The sequence below is a fragment of the Tursiops truncatus genome, chromosome 20 (assembly GCF_011762595.2).
Source record: "Tursiops truncatus isolate mTurTru1 chromosome 20, mTurTru1.mat.Y, whole genome shotgun sequence".
Classification (NCBI taxonomy): Eukaryota; Metazoa; Chordata; class Mammalia; order Artiodactyla; family Delphinidae; genus Tursiops; species Tursiops truncatus.
In genome coordinates, this window is record NC_047053.1 from 15,081,703 (window position 1) to 15,107,690 (window position 25,988).

The 25,988-nt window shown below is 39.0% G+C and overlaps 1 protein-coding gene across 4 annotated transcripts in view; it reads right to left on the reverse strand.

Moving 5' to 3' along the window:
• Positions 1 to 25,988, reverse strand: part of TAOK1 (TAO kinase 1) — a 149,109-nt gene that overhangs the window by 108,945 nt on the left and 14,176 nt on the right. The window contains exon 2 of one of the 4 annotated variants that reach the window (XM_019926996.3): positions 4,640 to 4,752. The exons of the other annotated variants lie outside the window; for them this stretch is intronic. The gene's annotated coding sequence lies outside the window, so the exon portion shown is untranslated. The remainder of the gene's footprint in view (positions 1 to 4,639; positions 4,753 to 25,988) is intronic. 4 annotated transcript variants of the gene reach the window in all.

A 25,988-nucleotide genomic window follows, 5' to 3' on the forward strand; every position in this document is an offset into this window, starting at 1 on the left:
CCAAAAATGCAAAAGCTAAAACGATAAAACCCTTAGAAGGAAACATGGGTGACAACCTGCAAGACCCTGGATTAGGCAACAGTTTTTCAGATATGATTCCAAATGCACACGCAAAGAAAAAATAGATAAAATGGACTTCATCAAAATTTAAAAACTTTTGTGCATCAATGGACACCAATCAAGAAGGTAAAAAGACAACCCACAGAAGGGGGGAAAATATTTGCAAGCAATATATTTGATAAGGGTCTAGTATCCAGAACATATAAAGAACTCTTGGGACTTCGCTGGTGGCGCAGTGGTTAAGATTCCACACTCCCAATGCAGGGGGCGCAGGTTCAATCCCTGGTTAGGGAACTAGATCCCACACGCATTCCGCACCTAAGAGTTTGCATGCCACAACTAAAGAGGCTGTGTGTCTCAACTAAGGAACCCACATGCCACAACCAAGACCTGGTGCAACCAAATAAATATTTTTAAAAAGAACTGTTAACTGGGTTAATCCAATAAAATAACTCAATTAAAAATGGGCAAAGGATTTGAACAGACATTTCTCCAAAGAAGATACACAAATGGTCAATAAGCACATGAAAAAATTCTCAACATCATTATTAATTACAAATCAAAACTACAATGAAATACCATACCATACCCACTAGAATGGCTATAATCAAAGAGGCAGAAAATAACAGGTGTTGTGGAGGATGTTAAGAAATTGGAACCTTCACACATTGCTGGTAGGAATGCTAAATGGTACAGCCACTGTGGAAAAGTTTGGCAGTTCAAAAAGCCAAACACAGAATTACCACATGACCCCACAATTCCACTCAGCAAATCCATCTTGCATTTCCCACCCAGGATAATGGCATGGCTATTCCTTGTGTCTCCGAGGTCAGAAAACTAGATGTGACCTAAAAAGAAACGAAATTCAGTTGTTTGTAGTGAGGTGGATGGACCTAGACTCTGTCATACGGAGTGAAGTGGGTCAGAGGGAGAAGGACAGATACCGTATGCTGACATATATATGAAATCTAAAAAAAAAAAAAAAAAAAAAAAAAAGGTTATGAAGAACCTAGGGGCAGGACAGGAATAGAGGCGCAGATGTGGAGAGTGGACTTGAGGACACAGGGAGGGGGAGGGGTGGGCTAGGACAAAGTGAGGGAGTGGCATGGACTTGTGTGTACTGCCAGATGTAGAATGGATGGCTGCTGGGAGGCAGCCGCATGGCACAGGGAGATCGGCTTGGTGCTTTGTGACCACCTAGAAGGGTGGGATGGGGAGGGTGGGAGGGAGACGCAGGAAGGAGGAGATATGGGGATGTGTGTATGTGTACAGCTGATTCACTTTGTTGTAAGGCAGAAACTGGCGCACCATTGTAAAGCAATTACACTCCAATAAAGATGTTTAAAAAAAAAACCCAAAAAACTAGATGTGACCTTTTAATTTTTTTCCCTTCCTCTTTTTCTCCTCTAACATCAAGCTAATACATTGGTAAACCCAACAGACTTGCATCTCCTCTATTCACTGTGGGTAGCCTAGTTCAGGCCTTAATCATATCTCACCTAGACTAATGCAGTACCTCCTATCTGGACTGTTTGTAGTTTCATTCTCTCCAATTCATCTTTCTTACTGTTTCTCTAATTTTTTCATTAATATATATAAGTACAAACTAAGGCAGGAAATTCTTTTTTTTGGCCATGCTGGGCGGCATGTGAGATCTTAGCTGCTTGACCAGGGATCAAACCCATGTCCCCTTGCAGTGGAAGTGCAGATTCCTAACCACTGGACCACCAGGGTATTCCCAGGAAATTCTTAAGAAAAGTCACAAAATTACTGCTCACCTTTTTATTAAATTCAAATAATGCCATAACACTTAAAGAATAAAGTTCAAACGGTATATAAGGCATTCAAGAACTCCACAATCTGGCCAAATCCTTCCTTTCCAGTCTTTTCTCTTAGTGTATCTATCCCTTAATCATAGCAATGTCCAGCAAAAGCCTCCATGACACCTGAAATACTGTCTACATTCTAAACCAACCTATCCTACTATTTCCAATACAGCTTCAGAACTTCAATTTGAAATTAGTGATTCCTTTCTCTTTACTATATAAATTTTCATTTTGTATCTCTATTTTAATACATATTTTTAATCTCGTTTTTTTTTTAACATCTTTATTGGGGTATAATTGCTTTACAATGGTGTGTTCGTTTCTGCTTTATAACAAAGTGAACCAGTCATACATAAACATATGTTCCCATATGTCTCCCCTCTTGCATCTCCCTCCCTCCCACCCTCCCTATCCCACCCCTCCAGGCTGTCACAAAGCACCGAGCCAATATCCCTGTGCCATGCGGCTGCTTCCCACTAGCTATCTACCTTACTACGTTTGTTAGTGTGTATATGTCCATGACTCTCTCTCGCCCTGTCACAGCTCACCCTTCCCCCTCCCCATAACCTCAAGTCCGTTCTCTAGGAGGTATGCATCTTTATTCCTGCTTTACCCCTAGGTTCTTCATGACATTTTTTTTCTTAAATTCCATATATATGTGTTAGCATACGGTATTTGTCTTTGTCTTTCTGACTTACTTCACTCTGTATGACAGACTCTAGGTCTATCCACCTCATTACAAATAGCTCATAATCTCGTTGTTTACATGCCTTATATTCCCAGGCGGTATCATAAGGTTCTAGAGCTCCTGCATACATAGAGCCTAACAGTTTTACACAGCCAATCAAAAAAAGAACAGTTTGTTGAATGACTATTTAAATACCCTATCATTTCATTTATTTCTAAGACTCTATGCAAGTTTAGGTACGGGTAGATATTTTTAAACTCATTCCAATTATAAAAGCAGATAATTCATTTTTTTAAAAATAAAAATAATTTTATTAAGCATATAACAGTTATTTCCATGTAGATTTCAAAATAACTTCAAATCTATCTGCTTCCTACATATTACCCATCTTGCTTCTGGTGTCTGCCCCCTACTGGGTGAGGCTGGTCTAGAGGCTTGTGCAGACTTCTTGGTGGGAGGGGCCACTGTCTGCCTATTGGTGGATGGAGCTGGGTCTAGGCCCTCTGGTGGGCAGGGCCATGTCAAGGCCTGTGTCTAGAGGTGGCTGGGGGCTCAGGAAGTCTTCAGGCAGCCTGTGTGCTAAAGGGTGGGGTTGTGTTCCCACCCTGTTGGTTGTTTCGCCTGAGGCATCCCAGCACTGGACCCTACAAGCTGCTGGGTGGGGCCAGGTCTTGCTGCTAATGACCCAAGCAAGATGTCTGCCTCAAGCAAGAGTTCACAGAAGAACATTACCCGATACCTCTGCCACCAGCGTCCATGCCCCAGGGTGAGCCTCAGCCACCCGCTACCTCCCCAGAAGACCCTCCAAGACCAGCTGGTAGGTCTGGCTCCTAGGAAATCACTACTTTTGCCCTGGGTCCTGGTGTGCACGAGACCTTGTGTGCACCCTCCAAGAGTGGAGTCTGTTTCCTCCAGTCCTATTGAGCTCCTGTAATCAAGCCCTAATGGCCTTCAAAGCCAATGCTCTGGGGGCTCCTCCTCCCGATGCCATACGCCTAGGCTTGGGAGCCTGACGTGAGGCTTAGAGCTCTCGCTCCTATGGGAGAACTTCTGAAATACAATTATTCTCCAGTTTGTGGGTCGCCCAATCAGGTGGTATGGGATTTGATTATATCACAAGTGCACCCCTCCTACCAGCTGTCTCATTGTGGTTTCTTCTTAATGTCTTTGGATATAGAATACCTTTTTGGTAGGTTCCGGTCTTTTTTATTGATGGTTTGTTCAGCAGTTAGTTGTGATTTTGGTGTGCTCGGGAGAGGAGGTGAGCTCAAGGTCCTTCTACTCCACCATCTTGTCTCTCACCCCCACATATTACCCAGCTTAATTGCTTGAATTACACTGAGCACGTACTTTAAGACAAAATTTTTCTCTAAGTTAAAATTTAAATTTAAATCTGTGATTACTTTCCCAAGATCAAATCTACCATTAAATTGTTTTGCTTACAAATACAGTCATGTCCCAAGGAATTACACTAATGTAAAATCTATATAATAGAATTTGCATGATTAATTTTGCAAAGGAGGGAATGGTGACTCAAATACTGTATCCTACTTTGTACAGTCAGTTCTGCTATAACATTTATTTTTAAAACAATTGTAGTACAATGTGAATTATTCATTTACTTATGTGCAATTTCATCCCTGAGAAACACTAGATGAGTGCAGCAAACTGCACCCAGCTGAACCAAGTCTATTAATTGTGTTTTCTTATTTTCTGTATTTTCAATGTTCTGGTCCTCTCAGGGCCAGTCAATTCTTAGAGACAGCAAACAACTAACCTGAGATCATATCTTTCATATGTAAACCAATCAATCCAAAATCCATATTTCCAACTACCTCTTTTACCTAGCTCTTACACTCCAGGCCAGTATTCCCCTGCCCTAATCACTCCAGGGCCAGGTACCAGACCCTTCCTTAGGACAGCCCCTATAGCTCAGAGACCACTGAATTATTAAAAGTAGCCAATCCTAAAACTGCTTAACCTGCCTCGCCCAGTTCCTCCCACAGAAACCACAATAAAGGCTCTTGCCATATTTTCCTCCTGCTCCCTCTGCCTCCTGACCAACCTGGTGCTTCCCTGTGTGGCCTTAGATGGCTTGGTGTCCCACCTCCTCTTGGGAACTGAAACAAACTATCTTTTCAATGACAGTCATCTTCTGAACTGTTGGTCTCATCATACCTGAAAAATAGTAAAACCTACATTTTAAAACACCAAGCCATATAAGAATAAACAAAACACACACACACACCTTAAACATATATTAGCTACCTTAGTTCACCGCATGTGTTATATACATGCCCAACCACATCTGGTGTTAAAGTTTTCTATCTGATTTTAGATAACCTGTCTTTTGTCACTTCACAATAACTCCCACTAAATCAACTTCCACAACAAACCTAAGGTCTCTTTCAGTAAGTTCTGTATTTATTGTAATATTTATATATTTATTAATCATTTAACATGTGTAAAACTATGCTGTTTTTATTAGGTTCCTATCTTTTTTTATGTGACACTAAAGTTTTTGAGTGTTGGGCTCCTAACCCCATTTTTCCCATAAGCCCTGTAGTTTTCACTACATAATTTAGCATAACATGGTGATTTTTTTAGGAACACACATGTTGTGTTATAGCAGAACTGACCATACTTGTATCTGAGGTTCAGTATTATTTTCTAAGAGATATAACGACTCTGTAAACTGTATTTTCTTTCTAATAATATTGCAAATTCCTTAATCGTAAGATACCAATTATATAGTTCTCTGGTATATATCAATAAATATTAATTTGCTACTGAACCCAAATAACTGTTCTAAATACCTTCTAATAGGGTTCACTGAGGTATAATTTACATTCAGTAAGATCCACCCATTTTAAAGGTACAGTTCTGATATATGTATATACGGTCTTGATATCACCACCACAATCAAGAATACTTCCATCACCCCCAAAAAGTTCCCAATACCCTTGGTCCAATTTTTGTCACTATAGTTTTGTCTTTTCTAGAACTTCTTATAAATGGAATCATACGGCCTTTGGTGGCTGGCTTTTTTCATTGAGTATAATGCCTTTCAGATTCATCGACGTTATTGCTAAGTAGCATTCAAGTGTATGGATATAATACAATTTGTTTATCCATTCTTCAGTTGATGTTCACTTGAGTTTTTCCATTTTCTGGCTAATATGAATAAAGCTGTTATGAACATTATTTGTATGTGTCATTGTTAGCACATGTGTTTGCATTTATCTTAGGTAAATTCCTAGGATAGGGATTGCTGGTAAACATACATTTAACTTTCTAAGTACGAACTGGCCACAACATTTTGCTTTCCCACCAGCAATATATGTTGTTAACATCCTCACAAACACTTGGAGTTTGTTGGTCAGTCTCTTTTCATTTTAATATGAACTAAATAAACATTCTTTACTTTTCCATATAATTAATCTGATAAACCACTGAAATTAATTAGATGTCAAAGACTGCTAAAATGGCATCAAAGATACAAAAAGTAATCAACCTACAATAATTTAAAACTTAACCCTACTCCAGGGTTACAGAAATAGAATTTGGAACTGCAAGAAACCATGGAAGTAAAGCCTATACTTTTAGCTGAGGAAACAAAGACAAGAAGTAAAATTACTCAGACAATAATAATAATAGGGACTTCCCTGGTGCTCCAGTGGTTAAGACTCTGCGCTCCCGATGCAGGGGGCCCAGGTTTGATCCCTTGTCAGAGAACCAGATCCCGCATGCCACAACTAAAGAGCCTGCATGCTGCAATGAAGATCCCACGTGCCGCAACTAAGACCCGGCACAGCCAAATAAATAAATAAATATTTTAAAAAAGAATGTATGAGAAATAAGAATGTATACTGATTCACATTTCTGGAAAGCAATGCAGGACAAGGTATCAAGAACCTGCAACGAAGACCCAACATAGCACACACACACAAAAAAAGAACCTTAAAAATATTCCTGCCCTTTGACTCAATTCTACCTCTGGGAATTAAAGAAATAATCATAACAAATATGTTCATAACACCATTTAATGATCTTTATCACTAGAGAGGTGACTAAATGAATCCATTTGATGAACTTCTTTAAAGCCATTTAAAAATTTTCATTTTCCAAGAATATTAATGGCATGGGGATGTTGCCACAATAAAAGCTTTAATAACAGGTTGACTATATTGTATAAATGCAATTTTGAAAAAGAATAAGTAATGTGCCTTAAGCACATTATTGTGCCTTAAGCACTACACTAAGTATATTGCATCCATTATTTAATTTATCCTCTTAAAGGCACTAAGTAGCTCCTAAGTAGAGATGTTATGAAAATTAAGATTTTACATATAATATACTTAGCAAAGTACCTGGCACAAAGCAAACAATAATGTTTACTTTTACTATCCCCACATTAAAGATGTGAAACTCAAGATTCAGAGAAATTAAGTGATTTGCTAAAATCACACTGCTAATAAGTGGTAGAACAGAAATCTGAACTCAGGAGGTTTAATTCTAGAATCCCCATTCTTAACTACTACCCCATATACTGCCTACATATTAAAGATACGTAGCAATAGTAAAGGAAAAATACACAAACAGTGATATTTCTAGGTGGTAAAAAATCAGGTTTTTATCTTCCAAATGGTCTACATCTATACACGAATTACTTTTTAAAAAAATAAATTTATTTTTGGCTGTGTTGGGTCTTTGTTACTGTGCACAGGCTTTCTCTAGTTGTGGCGAGCGGGGGCTACTCTTCATTGTGATGTGCCGGCTTCTCATTGCAGTGGCTTCTCTTGTTGAGGAGCACGGGCTCTAGGCGCGCGGGCTTCAGTAGTTGTGGCTCGCGGGCTTAGTTGCTCCACGGCATGTGGGATCTTCCCAGACCAGGGCTCAAACCCGTGTCCCCTGCATTGGCAGGCGGATTCTTAACCACTGCGCCACCAGGGAAGTCCCTATACATGAATTACTTTTAAAACTACTTTTTTTCCAGAGAACTTTAAAATATCAGTAACACAAATGCCAATATTACAATACCTAGAAGTTTAAAAATCTGCAACAAAAGCTTAGTCTTGTTAGTTCAGTATCACAGTACTTTCAAGAGCGGCAATATATTTTCTGGTAAAGAGGAACCACTGATCTAAGCTCAACAATAAAAATCTAACAACTTGAGAATAGTTTTTAACTTATTTAAGAACTATTCATCAGACCTCTTTTGTTTTCCAAGAAAATTTTAAAATAATTAAAATACCCAATATGCCCAAATATATAAAGCAAAACTGTGGTGATTTATCAGCTCATCATCAAATGTGATGGGGAAATAAAGAAAAAACACTTCCCTTCCGGTATAGCTATTCCCATTGCAGATCTACAGTAATTTGGGTAACTGTAGTTTAGATAAGCCAGGAATAGTTCCTTTGTTACCAAAAGGAAGGAAATATTTAACTTCAATATTGAAAAGAGATTACTTTTAAATTGTTATTTTAGACTTAGATTAGCACTTTGTGCCTTCTTTTCACTAGTCTTTCTCCAGGATCTATTCTTGGTTCTGTCATTCTCCAAAGGAGAACTGTCCTAATATACTTGCCTTGTGGCTTTCTAGACTGCAGAATCTTTCCACATTCTTTTATTAGCTCTAATGATTAAGAGTCAAACTCTATTTACTTTCTTTTTTATTACCAGTAACTCAAGAGACTACAACTGTGATGAAGCCCTGAAAAAGTTGTTATTAGGAACAAAAGAATGAGCAAGCTTATTTATTCACTACATAGAAAGTTCAAAGGTACTATTAACACCATGTGTTTGACATCTCCACTTGAATAACTCAAAGACACTTCTAACTCAACATAATCTAACCTCTTAGATTAGATAACATAATCAATCAACAACATAATCAATCTTCTTTCTGTGCGTCAAATATAAAATAAAATGAACCAATCTAATGTATCCAACTGGACAATTCAGAAACCTAAGAGTTATTTTTTGACACTTCCCTTTCCTTCACTCATAACCCAATCCATCATCATGTCTTGTAGTTTTGTCCTTTTATATCTTTCTTAAATTGGTCCACTTTCCTCCATCTCCACAATCACCTACTTATTCTATTCAGGCTATTACTTTACCTTACCCGGGCTACTTATTATAACAAACTCCTAAAGGGTGCCACTGCATCCACTCTCGGCCCCCCTCCAATTCATTTCATCTACTACAACCAGAATGACCTTTCAAAACGCAAATCTGATTATGTCATTCCCTCTCTTTAAGTGCTCGATGCTTTTACACTTTACTTTGGTTGAAACAAAAATCCTTACCATGACATTCAAGAAACTGAATGGTCTGACACTACCTACCTCTTTAGCCTCATCTCCTTCCAACCTCCAGTGCTCTGACGACATGAGCCTCTCAGTTTATCACTATGCTCCTCTTTCTACAGAGCTCTGAACACACAGTGACTAAAAACACAGGTTCTGAAATCATATTATTTAAGTCCCCAAACTGGATCTGCCAACATACTAGCTGTCGGCAGTTAACTTCTTGGGCAAGTAACTTAATCTCTCTGACCTCAGCTTTCCCATCTTTAAAGTAGGGGAAATGATAATACCTATGTCATGGGGATTTTGTGAGGTCTGAATGAATTATGTGCAGAAAACACAGTGCTCAAAATTATTAAGTACACTTCATGCCAAACTCCTCTCCATTTCAATTTCTGGTTGTCATCTCCACTGGGAAACTTTTCCCAACCCAGTTCTTCTTCCAGGCAAAATTAATTGGTTTTCTCTGTGAGTGATACCTCCATTAAATTTGCTTATACTCAATTAGCACTTACATCATCTCACTGTACTGAATTATTTGTTTACATATCTATCTCACCTAACCACTAGGTGAGTTCCTTAAAGGAAGAAGCTACCTTATTTATCTTTGAATCTTATGTACCTAAAAATGTCTCTCATAGGGCTTCCCTGGTTGTGCAGTGGTTAAGAATCCACCTGCCAAGGCAGGGGACACAGGTTCGAGGCCTGGTCTGGGAAGACCCCACATGCCGCAAAGCAACTAAGACCATGCGCCACAACTACCGGGCCTGAGCTCTAGAGCCCGCGTGCCACAACTACTGAAGCCTGTGTGCCTAGAGCCTGTGCACCTAGAGCCCATGCTCCGCAACAAGAGAAGTTACAACAATGAGAAGCCCGTACACCGCAACAAAGAGGAGCCCCCTCTCGCTGCAAATAGAGAAAGCCTGCGCACAGCAACAAAGCCCACATACAGCCAAAAATAAATAAATAGATTTATTTTTTTTAAAAAAGACATACCATGCAAACACTGTTAAGGGTACCAGGGTAGCCTTAGGTATACACCCAAAAGAATTGAAAGCAGGGGCTCAAAGATACATATACCAATGCTGGAAACAGCATTATTCACAATAGCCAAAAGGTGGAAACAACCCAAATGTCTATCAACAGATGAATGGATAAACATGTGATATATACATACAACGAAATATAATTCAGGCTTTTAAAAAGGAATGAAATTCTGAGACATACAACAACATGAATCAGCCATGAAAACATTATGCTAAGTGAAATAAGCCAAACACAAAAGGACAAATACTGTATGATTCAATTTATATGAGGTACCTAGAATATGCAAATTCAGAGACAAAAAGTAGAATAGAGATTACCAGAAGCTGGGGGAGGGGGAATGGGAGTTATTTTTTAATGGATACATAGCTTCTGTTTGGGATGATAAAGTTCTGGATACGAATAGTGGCTCTGGTTGCACAACATTGTGAGTGTACTTAATGCTACTGAATTGTACACTTAAAAATGGTTAAAATGGTACATTCTGTGTTATGCATATGTTAACACAATCTTCAAAAAATGTTTAAAGATTGCTGGAGTAGCCATATTACCAAAGGACCTTCCAGAGAAGGAAAATTACCAAAGAAAAAAAGGGGTATTTCACAATGAGAAAAGGACAATTCATCAAGAATTTACAACAATCCTAAATGGGTATGCACCTAATAACAAAGGTTCAAAATACATGAAGCAAAACTGAAAAGAAAAATAGAGAAATGAATAATTATAGTTGACATTTCAACATTCCTCTCTATAACTGAGAGAGCAAGTACAGAAAAGCAACAGGTGTACAGAAACTTAACACTCAAAATAATTTGACCTAATTCACATTTAAAAAGCACACCATCAATAAATGCAGAATACATATTCTTCTTAAGCTTTATGGACCATTAACCAATCTAGACTATACACTGGGCCATAAAACAAGTTTCAGTAAATATAAAAGAATTAAATTCACACAGAGTGTGTTCTCTGACCACACAGAATTAAATTAAAAATTAAATTAGGAACATTGCTGCATATCTGTATATTAAACAACATATTTCTAAATGACATGATTAATCAAAGAGCAGGACACAAAGGAAATTAGAAAATATTCTGAACTGAATAAAAGTGAAAACATGATATACCAAACTCTGGTTCACAGCTAAAGAAGTACTTAAAGGGAAATTACATAACATTAAATCCTTATATTAGAAAACAAGAGGGTACCTTCCCTGGCAGCCCAGTGGTTAAGACCCCTCACTGCCAATGCAGAGGACGTGGGTTCGATCCCTGGTCAGGGAACTAAGATCCCACGTGCTGTGCAGTGCAGCCAAAATATAAAAGAAAAACAAAAGGAAAAAAGATTTGAAATCAGTAACGCAAGCTTCCAACTTAAACAAACAAGAAAAGAGCAAATTAAACACAAACATAAAGAAGGTAATAACAGGGATTTCCCTGGTGGCGCAGTGGTTAAGAATCCACCTGCCAATGCAGGAGATACGGGTTCAAGCCCTGGTCTGGGAAGATCCCACATGCCGCGGAGCAACTAAGCCCGTGCACCACAACTATGAAGCCCACGCGCCTAAAGCCCGTGCTCAAGAAGAGAACAAAGAAGCCACCTCAATGAGAAGCCCGCGCATCACAAGAAGAGAAGAGTAGCCCCTACTCTCTGCAACTAGAGAAAGCCCGTGAGCAGCAACAAAGACCCAACTCAGCAAAAAATAAATAAATAAAATACATTAAAAAAATTTTGTGACCTTAGTTTATAGAAAAATTTCTTAGATATAAAACCAAAAGCACAACCCATAAAAGAAACTGATAAAGTAGACTTCATCAAAATTGAAAACTTCTGCTCTTTAAAAGATACTGTTAAGAAAAAACCAAGCCACAGACTGAGAGATAATACTGGCAAAACATGTATCTACCTAATAAAAGGCTTATATACAAATAAATAATTCATGACTAAATAATAACAATCATAACTAAATAATAACAAACAGCCCAATTTTAAAATGGAGATGGGCAAATAATTTGAACAGACACTTAGCTGAAGAAAAGTATAGATGGCAAGTAAGCACATGAAGAGACATCAAGGAAATGCAAACCAAAATCACATGAATCTCCTCCCCATTTAAGGGATGGGCTAGACTTAGTGACTCACTTCCCAAGAACAGAGTAGGGAAAGGGAATATTAGTAACTTTACAGTGGTGAAACCTGGCAAACACTACATTAACCAAGCGAGGAAGGCTAACATCATCAGTGTTGTCATGTGGCTATCTTGTACCTCCAGATATGACGTGATAAGAAAGGCACTAAGGGACTTCCCTGGCGGTCTACTGGTTAAGACTCCGTGCTTCCACTACACGGGGTGCAGTTCGATAAGATCCCACATGCCGCGCAGCAAGGCCAAAAAAAAAAATAAAAGCACTACACCTCTATAGTATTCTTCCTCAAAACCCATCATTTCAGGCTAATCATGAGAAAAACACCAGACAAACCTAGACTGGCGGACATTCTTCCAAACAAGAAGGACATACAGGACTGAGAAACTATCATATTCCAGAGGAGACTGTGACAGAAAGAGAACATAAATGGAAAAACTGGTGAAATCCAAATAAAGTCTGAGTTAATAAGTAATATGCTCATGTCAGTTTCCTTCTTTCTTTTTTTAAATTGAGGTATAGTTGATTTACAATGTTGTGTTACTTCACGGTGTACACCAAAGTGATTCAGTTATACATATATACACATATTCTTTCCCATTATGGTTTATTACAGGATATTGAATATAGTTCCCTGTGCTATACAGTAAGACCTTGTTGTTTCATGTCAGTTTTCTTAGTTTTGACAAAAGTACTATTAAACACACAGTCTCAGGATATTTATTAATTATAAAGGGGAAAATCACAGTAGAGAAATCCAACAGATACCACCTTAAGCAAAAAAACCACGTTAACATCAACAGTAAAACATACCAACATCATGTAGCATATCCCTGATATGATGCACTGAGAAGGCCACAATACACTCTGCAATATTCTTAGCAAAAACATATCCTCAGTCTAATCATGAGAAAACACCAAAGAAGTCCCAAATTTTTGTTAGTGTTGTAACGTATTTTATTTTATTTTATTTATTTATTTATTTTTGCGGTACACGGGCCTCTCACCGCTGTGGCCTCTCCGCTGCGGAGCACAGGCTCCAGACGCGCAGGCTCAGCAGCCACGGCTCACGAGTCCAGCCGCTCCACGGCATGTGGGATCCTCCCGGACCGGGGCACGAACCCGTGTCCCCTGCATCGGCAGGAGGACTCCCAACCGCTGCGCCACCAGGGAAGCCCCAGTTGTAACGTACTTTAATTAAATGTGTGTATTTTAATTTTTTGGCCATGCCACGCAGCATGTGGGATCTCAGTTCCCCGACCAGGGATTAAACCCATGCCCCCTGCAATGGAAGCACAGAGTCGTAACCACTGGACCACCAGAGAAGTCCCCAAAGAAGCCCAAATTGAGAGGCATTTTAAAAGTAACTGACCAGTACTCATTAAACATGGCAAGGTTAAAAAAAAAAATCAAGGTCATGAATGACAAGGAAAGACTGAGGTTCCACCAACAGACTGGAGGAGAACAAGGTCTTACAACAAACTGCAGAGTGCAGTCCTGGAACAGAAAAGGGTTATTAGTGAAAAAATGTAAAATTCAAAGGAGGGCTGAGGTTAAGATCACAGGATTATAACAATGTTGATTTCTTTGTCTTGGTAATTATTTTATAGTTACGAAAGATTAGGGAAAGCTAGATGAAGGGCATACCTGAACACTCTACTAACTTTGTAACTTTTCTGTAAGACAAAAATTATTACAAAAATTTAAAAAATACATTACATGTCAATTATATCTCAATAAAACTGAGAAAAAATTACAAAAAATTCCTGGCCATCATCAAAACATCTACAAACAATAAATGCTAGAGAGGGTGTGGAGAAAAGGGAACACTCCTACACCGCTGGTGGGAATGTAAATTGGTACAACCATTAGGGAGAATGGTATGGAGGTTCCTTAAAATACTAAATACAAAACTACCGTATGATCCAGTAATCCCACTCTTGGACATATATCCAGAGAAAACCATAATTCGAAAAGATACATGCACTCCAATGTTCACTGCAGCACTATTTACAATAGCCAAAACGTGGAAGCAACCTAAATGTCCATCGACAGAGGAGTGGATAAAGAAGATGTGGTACATATATACAATAGAATATTACTCAGCCATAACAAAGAACAAAATAATGCCATTTGCAGCAACATGGGTGGACTCAGAGATTGTCACACTGAGTGAAGTATAAGTCAGATAGAGAAAGACAAATATATGATACTGCTTATATGTGGAATCTAAAAATGGTACAAATGAACTTATTTACAAAACAGAAACAGAGTCACAGATGTAGAAAACAAACTTATGGTTACCAGGGGGGAAGGGGGGGGATAAATTGGGAGGTTAGGAGTGACATATACACACTGCTACATATAAAATAGATAACTAATAAGGACCTATTGCATAGCAAAGGGAACTCTACTCAATACTCTGTAATGCCCTAAATGGGAAAAGAATCTAAAGAAGAGTGGATATATGTATATGTATAACTGATTCACTCCTCTGTACACCTGAAACTAACACAACATTGTAAATCAACTATACTCCAATAAAAATTTTAAAAAAAAGAATTCCTGACTCTCTAGTAAAATCACCAAACTTATAAGCCCTTACCCAATAGCTATGTATTAAAATGATATTCCAGCATTTACTTTGATTTTTATAAATAATCCTATGGAAGAAATATTAAATTTTCACAATACCTATTCCTTTGTAGTTAATGAATTTTTATGGTATGCCAGAATATTAGCAAACTGAGAGATGCATTTTATTCGAAGCAATTATTGTAATACTTCTTTAAGTAAAAGGACGATTACCAAAAAAGAGGGGCAAAATATCCTTTAAAATGTGTAAAACTTTAGGGGGAGATATGTCAGTTTTGACCATACATTAAAAGATATAATTATCTTAGCAAATCATTAACAATAAGGTATAATAATGCTCCAAGTGCCAATATCAAATATATATAATAACTCATGTGGGAAGAGGAACTTCATGTAGATAAAGCATTCTTATTTGTCAAGCTTGAACCAACTTGCTTTCATTTGACACAACTAGACAACATGAAAACCAACCAGAAGGGCTTCCCTTGTGGTGCAGTGCTTAAGAATCCTCCTGCCAATGCAGGGGACACAGGTTCGAGCCCTGGTCCGGGAAGATTCCACATACCACAGAGCAACTAAGCCCGTGTGCCACAACTACTGAGCCCGCAAGCCACAACTACTGAAGCCTGAGCTCTAGAGCCCACATGCCACAACTACTGAGCCTGCAAGCCACAACTACTGAAGCCCGCACACCTAGAGCCCATGCTCCGCAAAAAGAGAAGCCACCACAATGAGAAGCCCGTACACCCCAACGAAGAGTAGCCCCCACTCGCTGCAACTAGAGAAAGCCCACCACGCACAGCAACAAAGAGCCAACACAGTCAAAAATAAATAAATAAATAACTTAATTAAAAAAAAAAAAACAACCAGTAAACCAAATTCATTCAATATTTACTAGGCCGCTACCAAGTCCCAGGCCCTTTCCTAGATGTGGGAATTCAGAAATGATTAAGTGGGAAGGCAAATATACGAACAACTGAAATTTCACTTAATGAATACTTATTAAATAATAGAAGACAAGTAAAAGATCACCCTACTTTGAAGAAGCATACCCCTTTTGGAAAATCAATGAGTTCAAATCTGCCTCTCTAAAGTACCAAACAAGGTACTGAATTTAATTCCAAAGAGAGAAACTAAAATCTTGAATCATTTTTTAAAATTTTACTCAACATAGTTGTTTTTTTTTTTTTTTTTTTCGGTACGCGGGCCTCTCACTGTTGTAGCCTCTCCCATTGCGGAGCACAGGCTCCGGACGTGCAGGCTCAGCGGCCATGGCTCACGGGCCCAGCCACTTCACGGCATGTGGGATCTTCCCAGACCGGGGCACAAACCCATGTCCCCTGCATCGGCAGGCGGACTCTCAACCACTGCGCTACCAGGGAAACCTTCAGCTTTTTTTAAAAACTGAAGTTTAGTTGACTAAACAAACAAATAACACGACAAAAGAACATAAGGAAATTTTTGGAGGTGATGGATACTCTGGTTGTGGTGATGGTATCACAGGTGTATGCTTATGTCCAAATTCATCAAAATGTATACACTAAATATGTGAAATTATTTATATATCAATTACCGCTCAATAAAGTTAAAAAAAAGTGAACATCATGGATACTTTCAGTGTATTTTACTACAGCACTTATCTTAGTATCCTACCTTTATTTTCATCTGCTTATTTTTATTGTCTATTTAATGTATTATATGTTTTTATGTTAGTCACCTGAAATCAAGTAATTTGATATGCATAACTTCAAATGTTGTGCTTTTTTTCATGCACAAAATCAAACGAACATCTTTCAATGCCAAGTCAGAGGACAATATTCAAATATTTGAAGTGAGAAAAGCCCCCAAATTACTTTATCTGCATTAAAATTTATAATTGTACACAATATTAGAAGGGGTTTTAAACTCAAAGTTTAAACTAGTCTCACCACATCTCCTTTTTTTTTTTGCAGTACGCGGGCCTCTCACTGTTGTGGCCCCTCCCGTTGCGGAGCACAGGCTCCGGACGCACAGGCTCAGCGGCCATGGCTCACGGGCCCAGCCGCTCCGCGGCATGTGGGATCTTCCCGGACCGGGGCACGAACCTGCGTCCCCTGCATCGGCAGGCGGATTCTCAACCACTGCACCACCAGGGAAGCCCCACATCTTTTAATTACGCATAGTATGTTGTATTTGTACCAGTTTGGCACTTAATTATACAGTAACACCAAATATTTTACATCTTCAAAGATTTTTCTTGGTAACTAAAATATTCTTCTTTGAGAATCAAAAGTTTATATTTGTCCAAAGAAGATATGCAAAAGGCCAATAAGCAAATGAAAAGATGTTCAACATCATTAGTCACTAAGGAAATGGAAATCAAAAGCAAAAGAGGTAGCATTTCATACCCATGAGGATGGCTTATCATTAAAAAAAAAGTTAATGAAAAATAACAACTATTGGAATGGATGTGGAGAAAGTGGAACCCCTGTGCATTCAGCCACTGTGGAAAACAGTTTGCAGTTCCTCAAAGTTAAACAGAGAATTACTGTATGACCCAGCAATTTCACTCCTAGGTATAAACCCATGAGAACTGAGAACAGGTACTTAAAGAAGTACACGTATACACATGTTCACAGCAGCACTAGCACAACAGCCAAAAGGTAAAAACAGCCCAAATGTCCATTAACAGATGAACGGATAAATTGTGTATACAATTCTGTATACAACAGAATATTACTCACCCATAAAAAGGAATGAAGTACTAAATGTGGATGAACCTCCAAAACATTATGTTAGTGAAAGAAGTTAGATACATACGTTCTATGATTCAATTTATATGAAATACTGAGAATAGGTAAATCTACAGAGACAGAACACAGACTGGTGGTTATCAGGAGCAGGAAAAGGGGAAAACAGGGAGCAACTACTTAATGTGTAAATGGTTTGCTTCTGGGGTAAGTAAAATACTCTGGAACTTAGAAAGAGGTGGTAGTTGCACAATACTTTGAGTGTACTAAACGTCACTTAATTGCTCGCTTTAAAATTATTAATTTAATGTTATGTGAATTTCATCTCAATTTTTTAAAAGTTTGTTTTAACCATCTGGGACAGAAACATTTCCTAACTGTATTAGAATCTTCCATACAGTCTTGTTTCTCTTTTTTTAAAGAAAAGCACACCGAACATAATATTTTCCTGTTGACTCAGGATCATCACTGTGAATAACAATGACTATATGAGTAAGCGTCTTATGTCTTAATTATCTCTGAGCCTGTTGTCTCATCTGTGAAATGTCATATTTTGGCTAGATCACAGGATATTTAACAGTTCTAGAGCCACAGATACCTGTGAAAATCCAATTAAGCTACAGATTATCACCATAGAAAAATGCACGTGTGCACATATATACATGGCAAATTACATACAATCTCAGGAAGTTCAGACCTACTGAACTCACAAAGGCAATTCCCATGGGTTCAGCATTAAGGAGGGGGTAAGAATAACCTAATTAGATTATCTCTGTGATCCTTTCAGTTCTAAATTTCACATTCTACTGCAGTCTAATACACTGGAATAGCCTCAAGATCTACATAGGTTCATGAAGATGTGCTTTTTACTTTGTGTAGTTTTTTTTTTTTGAAGATGTTGGGGGTAGGAGTTTATTAATTAATGTATTTATTTTTGCTGTGTTGCATCTTTGTTTCTGTGCGAGGGCTTTCTCTAGTTGTGGCAAGTGGAGGCCACTCTTCATCGCGGTGCGCGGGCCTCTCACTATCGCAGCCTCTCTTGTTGCGGAGCACAACAGGCTCCAGACGCGCAGGCTCAGTAGTTGTGGCTCACGGGCCTAGTTGCTCCGCTGCATGTGGGATCCTCCCAGACCAGAGCTCGAACCCGTGTCCCCTGCATTAGCAGGCAGATTCTCAACCACTGCGCCACCAGGGAAGCCCTACTTTGTGTAGTTTTATAAATAGTTGTCCTAGTTCACTGTCAAGCTGTCTACTACGACTGCTAGTTGCTATCCAACACTTAGGAGAACTTAAACTTTAAAAATTCAATTAGATTCTCATCAACAATTAGTCCTATGTATACTATGTTAGGCATCATACGGGAGAAATAGAAAATAACCACTGTCCCACTAAAGTTAAGACAATTACGTAATTACAAAAAAGGAGAATATCTCATTAAGTACTAAACTGGGATACTGATAATGAGCCAAAAAGTACTTAGATAAGAACAAGGACAGGGAAAATTCCCTGGCAGTCCAGTGGTTAGGACTCTGTGCTTCCACCGCAGGGGGCACAGGTTCAATCCCTGGCCCAGGAACTAAGATCCCACATGCTGTGTGGTGGGGACAAAAAAAAAAAAAAAAAAGAACAAGGACAATATAAGCTGGAACAGTTGGGGACAATTTCATGGAAGAACACTTGAATGGACAGGGAGAAAAGGGCAGATGAGATCAGAAGGGCATCCAAGGGACATCATGAACACAGGCAGAGCAGATGCAATAAAATCTGTGTGCTGAGCAGTAATGGGAAATAAGACTGCACAGATATGGAGGGGCCAATCACAGATAAGCTTAAAATTAAACAAATAATTATTTGCACCAACAAGAAAATAAAGACAACCTACAGAACAGGAAAAAAATATTTGCGGGCTTCCCTGGTGGCGCAGTGGTTAAGAATCCACCTGCCAGTGCAGGGGACACAGGTTCGAGCCCTGGTCCGGGAGGATCCCACATGCCGCAGGGCAACTGGGCCTGTGCACCACAACTACTGAGCCTGTGCCCTAGAGCCCGCAAGCCACAACTACTGAGCCCGTGAGCCTGGAGCCCATGCCCCACGACAAGAGAAGCCACCGCAATGAGAAGCCCTCGTACCGCAACGAAGAGCAGCCCCTGCTCGCCGCAACTAGAGAAAGCCGCGTACAACAACAAAGAACCAAAGTAGCCAAAAATAAATAAATAAATAAATTTATTAAAACAAAATATTTGCAAATCATATATCTGATAAGGGGTTAATATCCTAAATATATTTTTAAAAACTCGTACAACTCAAGAGCAAAAAAACATACAATCCAATTTAAACATGGGCAGAGGATATGAACAGACATTTTTCCAAAGAAGACATACAGATGGCCAACAGGTTAATTGCTCAATTAACCTGTTGCAGCAGCTTTTAACCTGTTGGTTAATTGCTTTAACCAACAGGTTAAAAGCTGCTCAACATCACTAATCATCAGGGAAATGGAAATCAAAACCCCAATGAAATATCACCTCACATCTGTTAAAATGGCTATTACCCAAATGAAAAGAAATGTGCTGGCAAGGATGTGGAGAAAAAGGAACCCTTGCACACTGTTAGTAGGAATGTAAATTGAGGCAGCCTATGGAAAACTGTACAGAGGTTCTAAAAAATTAAAAAGAGAACTACCATACGATCCAGCAATTCTACTTCTGGGTATTTATCTGAAGAAAATGAAAATACTACAAGATATATGCATCTCCACGTTCACTGCAACATTTACAACAGCCAAGATAACGGAAACAACCTAAGTGTCCATCAATTAATGAATGGATAAAGAAAATGTGCGATACATACATACACACATATATAAAATGGAGTATTACTCAGCCATAAAAAGACAAGAAAATCCTGCCATTTGCAACAACAGGGATGGACCCTAAGTGAAATAAGTCAGACAGAGAAAGACAAATACCATGTGATCTCACTTATATGTGGAATTGGGGTGTGGGGCGGAGCTCTAGATACACATAATAGATTGGCAGGTGCGAGAGGCAGGGGCTGCGGGTGGATAAAATGGGTGAAGTGGGTCAAAAGGTACAAACTTCCAGTTATAAAACAAATGTCATAGGGATGTAATGTACAGCAGAGTGACTAGTTAATAATATTGTATTGCATACTTGAAAGTTGCTAAGAGAGTAGATGTTAAAAGTTTTCATTACAAGAAAAACGATCTGTAACTATGTATGGTGACAACTGTTAACTAGAATTACTGCAGTGATGATTTCACAATACATACAGCTATCAAATCATGTTGTACACCTGATACTAGTATGTCAATTACACCTCAATTTAAAAAAGGACAGAGACTTCCCTGGTAGTCCAGTGGTTAAGAATCCGCCTTCCAATGCAGGGGATGCAAGTTCGATCCTTGCTCAGGGAACTAAGATCCCACATGCCACGGGGCAACTAAGCCCATGTACCACAACTACTGAGCCCACACGCCACAACTAGAGAGCCTGCTCACCATGACAAAAGATCCCGCCTGCCACAACTAAGACCCGACGCAGCCAAATAAATAAATATTTTTAAAAATAAATGAAAAATTAAAAAGGACATATTTGCAAAAATAATCTATGGTAAAGAAGTCAAAACAGATGTGGGAGGAATGGTTACTGAAGGGAAAGAGACAAGAGGGAAGCTTCTGTAATGTTAGAAACTTTTATAGCTTAGTCTGAGTGGTAGATACATTTGTAAAATTTAATTTGTACACTTTAGTGTTTGTATATTTTACCACAATTGAAAAAAAGGACACACAAATAGTTGCCAAATAATACAGCAGCTTTATAGCTTTGAACAGGTAGCCAAAGAGTGGTGTGTTAGGAGATAAATCTTACATTAATATGTAAGAGGAACTGAAATGGGAGAGAAAAAGACAGCCTTTTAAGTAACTTAGAATTAAGGTAATCATACTAGCTAACACTGATAGAACACAACATGCCAGGTACTGTTCTAAGAGCTTTACATATAATAACGCACCTGATCTTCTTAACAACGCTATGTGACAGGTATTAATTATTATCCCCATTTTACCGATGATGAAGCCAAGGCCCGGGTTAAGTAGTCACATAATGAGAATATCCGTGAAAAAAACCTTTCTTTTTCACCACTCACACTACATATATACCCATGAATATACAACAAAACAAAAATCAAAACAAGCTAAAAAATGGCAATCTCAACCTACCAACAAAAACAGGGACTAAAACAGTGCTTTACCAGGGATAGAGAGCATTCAGCAGCAACATTCCTTTTCCCCATCCTTCAATGTCAGTACCATCTTCTCACCAATTTCAGTCAGCATTTCCACCTGACTATAAACCTCACTCAGCAAGGACTCCATTTGCATAATCACCCTTCTATCCCTTACTCCTAAAATAAGGCTTCAAGGAAAAAAAAAAGCTTCTCACAACACTGTTAAAGATCCCTGGAAAAGGGCTTCCCTGGTGGCGCAGTGGTTGAGGGTCCGCCTGCCAATGCAGGGGACGCGGGTTCGTGCCCCGGTCCGGGAAGATCCCGCATGCCGTGGAGCGGCTGGGCCCGTGAGCCATGGTCACTGAGCCTGCGCGTCCGGAGCCTGTGCTCCGCAGCGGAAGAGGCCACAACAGTGAGAGGCCCGCGTACCGCAAAAAAAAAAAAAGATCCCTGGAAAAGAGAACAAAGGGTTAAACATATTTCAAAGGAAGAAACCCCATGACTTCACAATCTGTTGGATGAATATAGGTGAGGAAAGAGACTAAAAGAATCAAAACAGGGCTTCCCTGGTGGCGCAGTGGTTGAGAGTCCGCCTGCCGATGCAGGGGACGTGGGTTCGTGCCCCGGTCCAGAAAGATCCCACATGCCGCGGAGCGGCTGGGCCCGTGAGCCATGGCCGCTGAGCCTGCGCGTCCGGAGCCTGTGCTCCGCAACGGGAGAGGCCACAACAGTGAGAGGCCCACTTACCGCAAAAAAAAAAAAAAAGTCAAAAACTGGAAAAGATTCAAATATCAATCAAGTGAATTAATATATTATGGTATATCCAAACTCAGGAATATTACTAAGGAACAGAAGAAATGAACTGCTGATACACGCAACAAAATGGATAAGTATCACAGACATTATGCCAAGAGAAAGAAGCCAAGCACAAAACCACATATTGTGTGATTCCATTTCTACGAAACTCTAGGAAAGACAAATCTAATTCATAGTAACAGAAATCACATCACTGGCTGCCTAAGAATAAGAGTGGAATGAGACTGATTGCTAGGGAATTTTCAGATGAAATAAAACTGTTCTACATCTTCACTAGGTTGATGGTTACAGCCACTGATCTCTACGCTAAAAATGTGTGAATTTTACTGCAAGTAAATTATACCTTGGTAAAGTAAGCTGACTTTAAAAAAAAGTGTTATTAGCATTGAAGCAGGTGGGTAAATAAGGGGAACCTTTTGCGAAAGAGGATGAAAAAGATGAGTTCATTTTAGATGTGTTGAACCTGATGTGCCTATAGATATCCAAGAAGTACAAGACATCTCAGACAGGCAGTTGGGCATATAGGATGGGGATGGGAGAGGCACTGGAAAGAGGAGAGAGAGAAAGAGGAGCAGAGAGAGAAAGAAAAGTATCAACTGCTGAGACATCTACAGTTAGGGGCAGTCAGAAAGAAGAATCAGTAAAATAAAATTTTTAAGAAGGAAGGAGATGGTAAATAGTGTTAAGTATTACAAAGAAACAGAGGGCATAAAGGACCACACATGAATTTATTTTTGTGAATTCTAAACCTGTCTTTTATGAACATTTTTTTTTCTAACACTGAACACAGTGTTTTGCAAACAGAGAGAGAGTCTCCCTCTCTGAGAGTCAAAGTCCTGCTCCCTGAAAATCTACCTAAGAAACAAATTGATGTTTTAGGCACTTGAGATATAAAAAAGAAAACAGGGTCAGGAGGACTGACGTCACAAGTAGATTTATGCTCTTAGAAACGTTTTTTCATATGTTTTTGGACACACTAAATGACTAAGAGAATACTAATAACATTTATATATCCAATATTAGCTATGCACACCATACAGTTAATTTGCTAACTATGTATTTTTCTTTTTTCTCTTTTTTTTTTTGGCCGCGCCTCGTGGTACGTGGGATCTTAGTTCCCCGAGCAGGGATGGAACCCACACCCCCTGCAGTGGAACCTCAGAGTCTTAACCACTGGACGGCGAGGAAAGTCCCATCTTTTTGTACCTTCTGAATTTTATATCATGTATTGTTACAACTTATTCTAAACAATTTAACTTTTTTCCATTATTTGAGGACTTTAAAATTTTTAAGGCAAAAGTTGATTTTCCAAAGGCCAAGGATGCAAGGACAGCTTGGATGATGGAAATGCTTTGACTAACTTATTTTTCACAGACCTTGCCCACTACAGAGAGCTTTAGCTCTGCCCATTAACTTCATGTTGAAGTACTGTCAGCTTCTCAAAAATAAGCCCTTTCCTTCCAATGGAGGTAAGAAGACAGTTTTACAGATCAGATTTACTTGTTTCCTTTAATCTTTCCTAAGGTTTTCTTACAAAAATCCCTACTCCTGACTCAGCCTTCTACTTGAATTTTCTATTCCCAACAGCCAGACTCCCTCTTATTCTAATTACCAACATCCCCATGACTAGCAATTCACATACCTGAAAGGAAATTCTCACTAAGGGTAGTAATAGAGAGATAAATCACATACACTAGAATTTCAGATACAAAGAACTGACGAAAGATTCTCACAATCAAAAAATTAGACAAGGGCTTCCCTGGTGGCGCAGTGATTAAAAATCTGCCTGCCAATGCAGGAAACACGGGTTCGAGCCGTGGTCTGGGAAGATGCCACGTGCCATGGAGAAACTAACCCTGTGCACCACAACTACTGAGCCTGCGGTCTAGAGCCTTCGAGCCACAGCTACTGAAGCCCACGAGCCTAGAGCCCATGCTCCGCAACAAGAGAAGCCACCGCAATAAGAGAAGCCACTGCAATAAGAGAAGTCACTGCAATGAGAAGCCCATGCACTGCAACAAACAGTAGCCCCCGATTGCTGCAACAAGAGGAAGTCCGCGCACAGCAACGAAGACCCAACGCAGCCAAAAATAAATAAATAAAGTTATTTAAAAAAAAATTAGAGAACAGGTTAAGTAGAACAATATACACAGGGATCAGACAGAAGGCGGTAAAAAACAGAATAAATGAATAACAAACAGCAGCTTCTAGTCTGTGAATCTTTAAAATGCAATTAAATAGTCTACACTTGTGAAATTTCAGAAAAATCTTGGAGGACAAAATGTTATTTACAAGAACAATACCACTGTTAATTCATTTAAGCCTAATTAACAACAAGTCGAATTAACAGTATTTGATTGATTATTCAATCAAAGAGGTTTTGGGTTTTTTTCCCTCCTTCTACCCTACTGCCAAGAAGGTTCTACTCAACCAAATAGAGTACAACTAGCTCAGGCTTTATATATACTCCTGGCTATCTGATCTTAAGTTATTTAACCTCATGAGCATCAGTTTCCCCTCTATAAAATGCAACTGCCATCTACCTTCCAGGGATGTTGTAAAAAACTGAAATGAAAAATATATCTTAAAATACATAAATAGTACCTGGCACATAGTAAATGCTCCATAAATGGTGGCTCTTGTTACTACTAAAATTCTTACCATAAATTTCAATATTATTCACTTTTTAACTGACTAAATAAGCTGTAAATCAAAATGACATATATTTACCATAGCTGAAATATTTCAGTTCTCCCCTTCAGGACATACTGCACTTTCTTACCCTCTCTGTGAAATCTCTTAAGACCATATGACTTGCTTTGGCCAATGAACAATAAGCCAAAACGACATGACCCTCTTCTAGGTAGACACTTTAAGAGCCAATAAGTTATTAGCAACAGTCTCCTTCCCATTGCCACGGAGATCATGGAACCATGTGATGGAGCCTCCATCAGTCTGAGACCCTACGTAGTGAGATCAAACAGAATCCCCCACAAACCCACACTACACATACATCATGTCAAGCAAAAAATGTTTGTCCTGTTAAAAGTCACTGAAATCTTTGAACTGCTTGTTACCAAGAGTCATTCTCAACATATCCTGTCCCTTACCTCTAGTAAACCCTTGATTCCATCAATATTTCCACCTTAGTCTCTCTAAAATCCATCATGTCAGCTCTACTCCTTATTTAGACTTCTCTAATAACCTTATAACCAAACTCCCTATGTGTAATTTTTGCCCATCTATTCTCCACAACTCCAGAGTAATCTTTTTAAAACACAAATCTGATGATACCACACCCCTGCTTTTATATGATTTTCACATCAAATAGGAGCACAGCAACAGCCCTTCAAGAAACGTAAGAGATGCTAGAAATGTTCCATATGTTGTTGTGCACGGTGGCTACATGAGAATATACATCTGCAAAAATTCAACAAGCTTACACTTAATATTTATACACTTTGCTGCATTAATTATGCCTCAATTAAACAGTTAAAAAGATATGGCCCCCAGAGGGCAGACA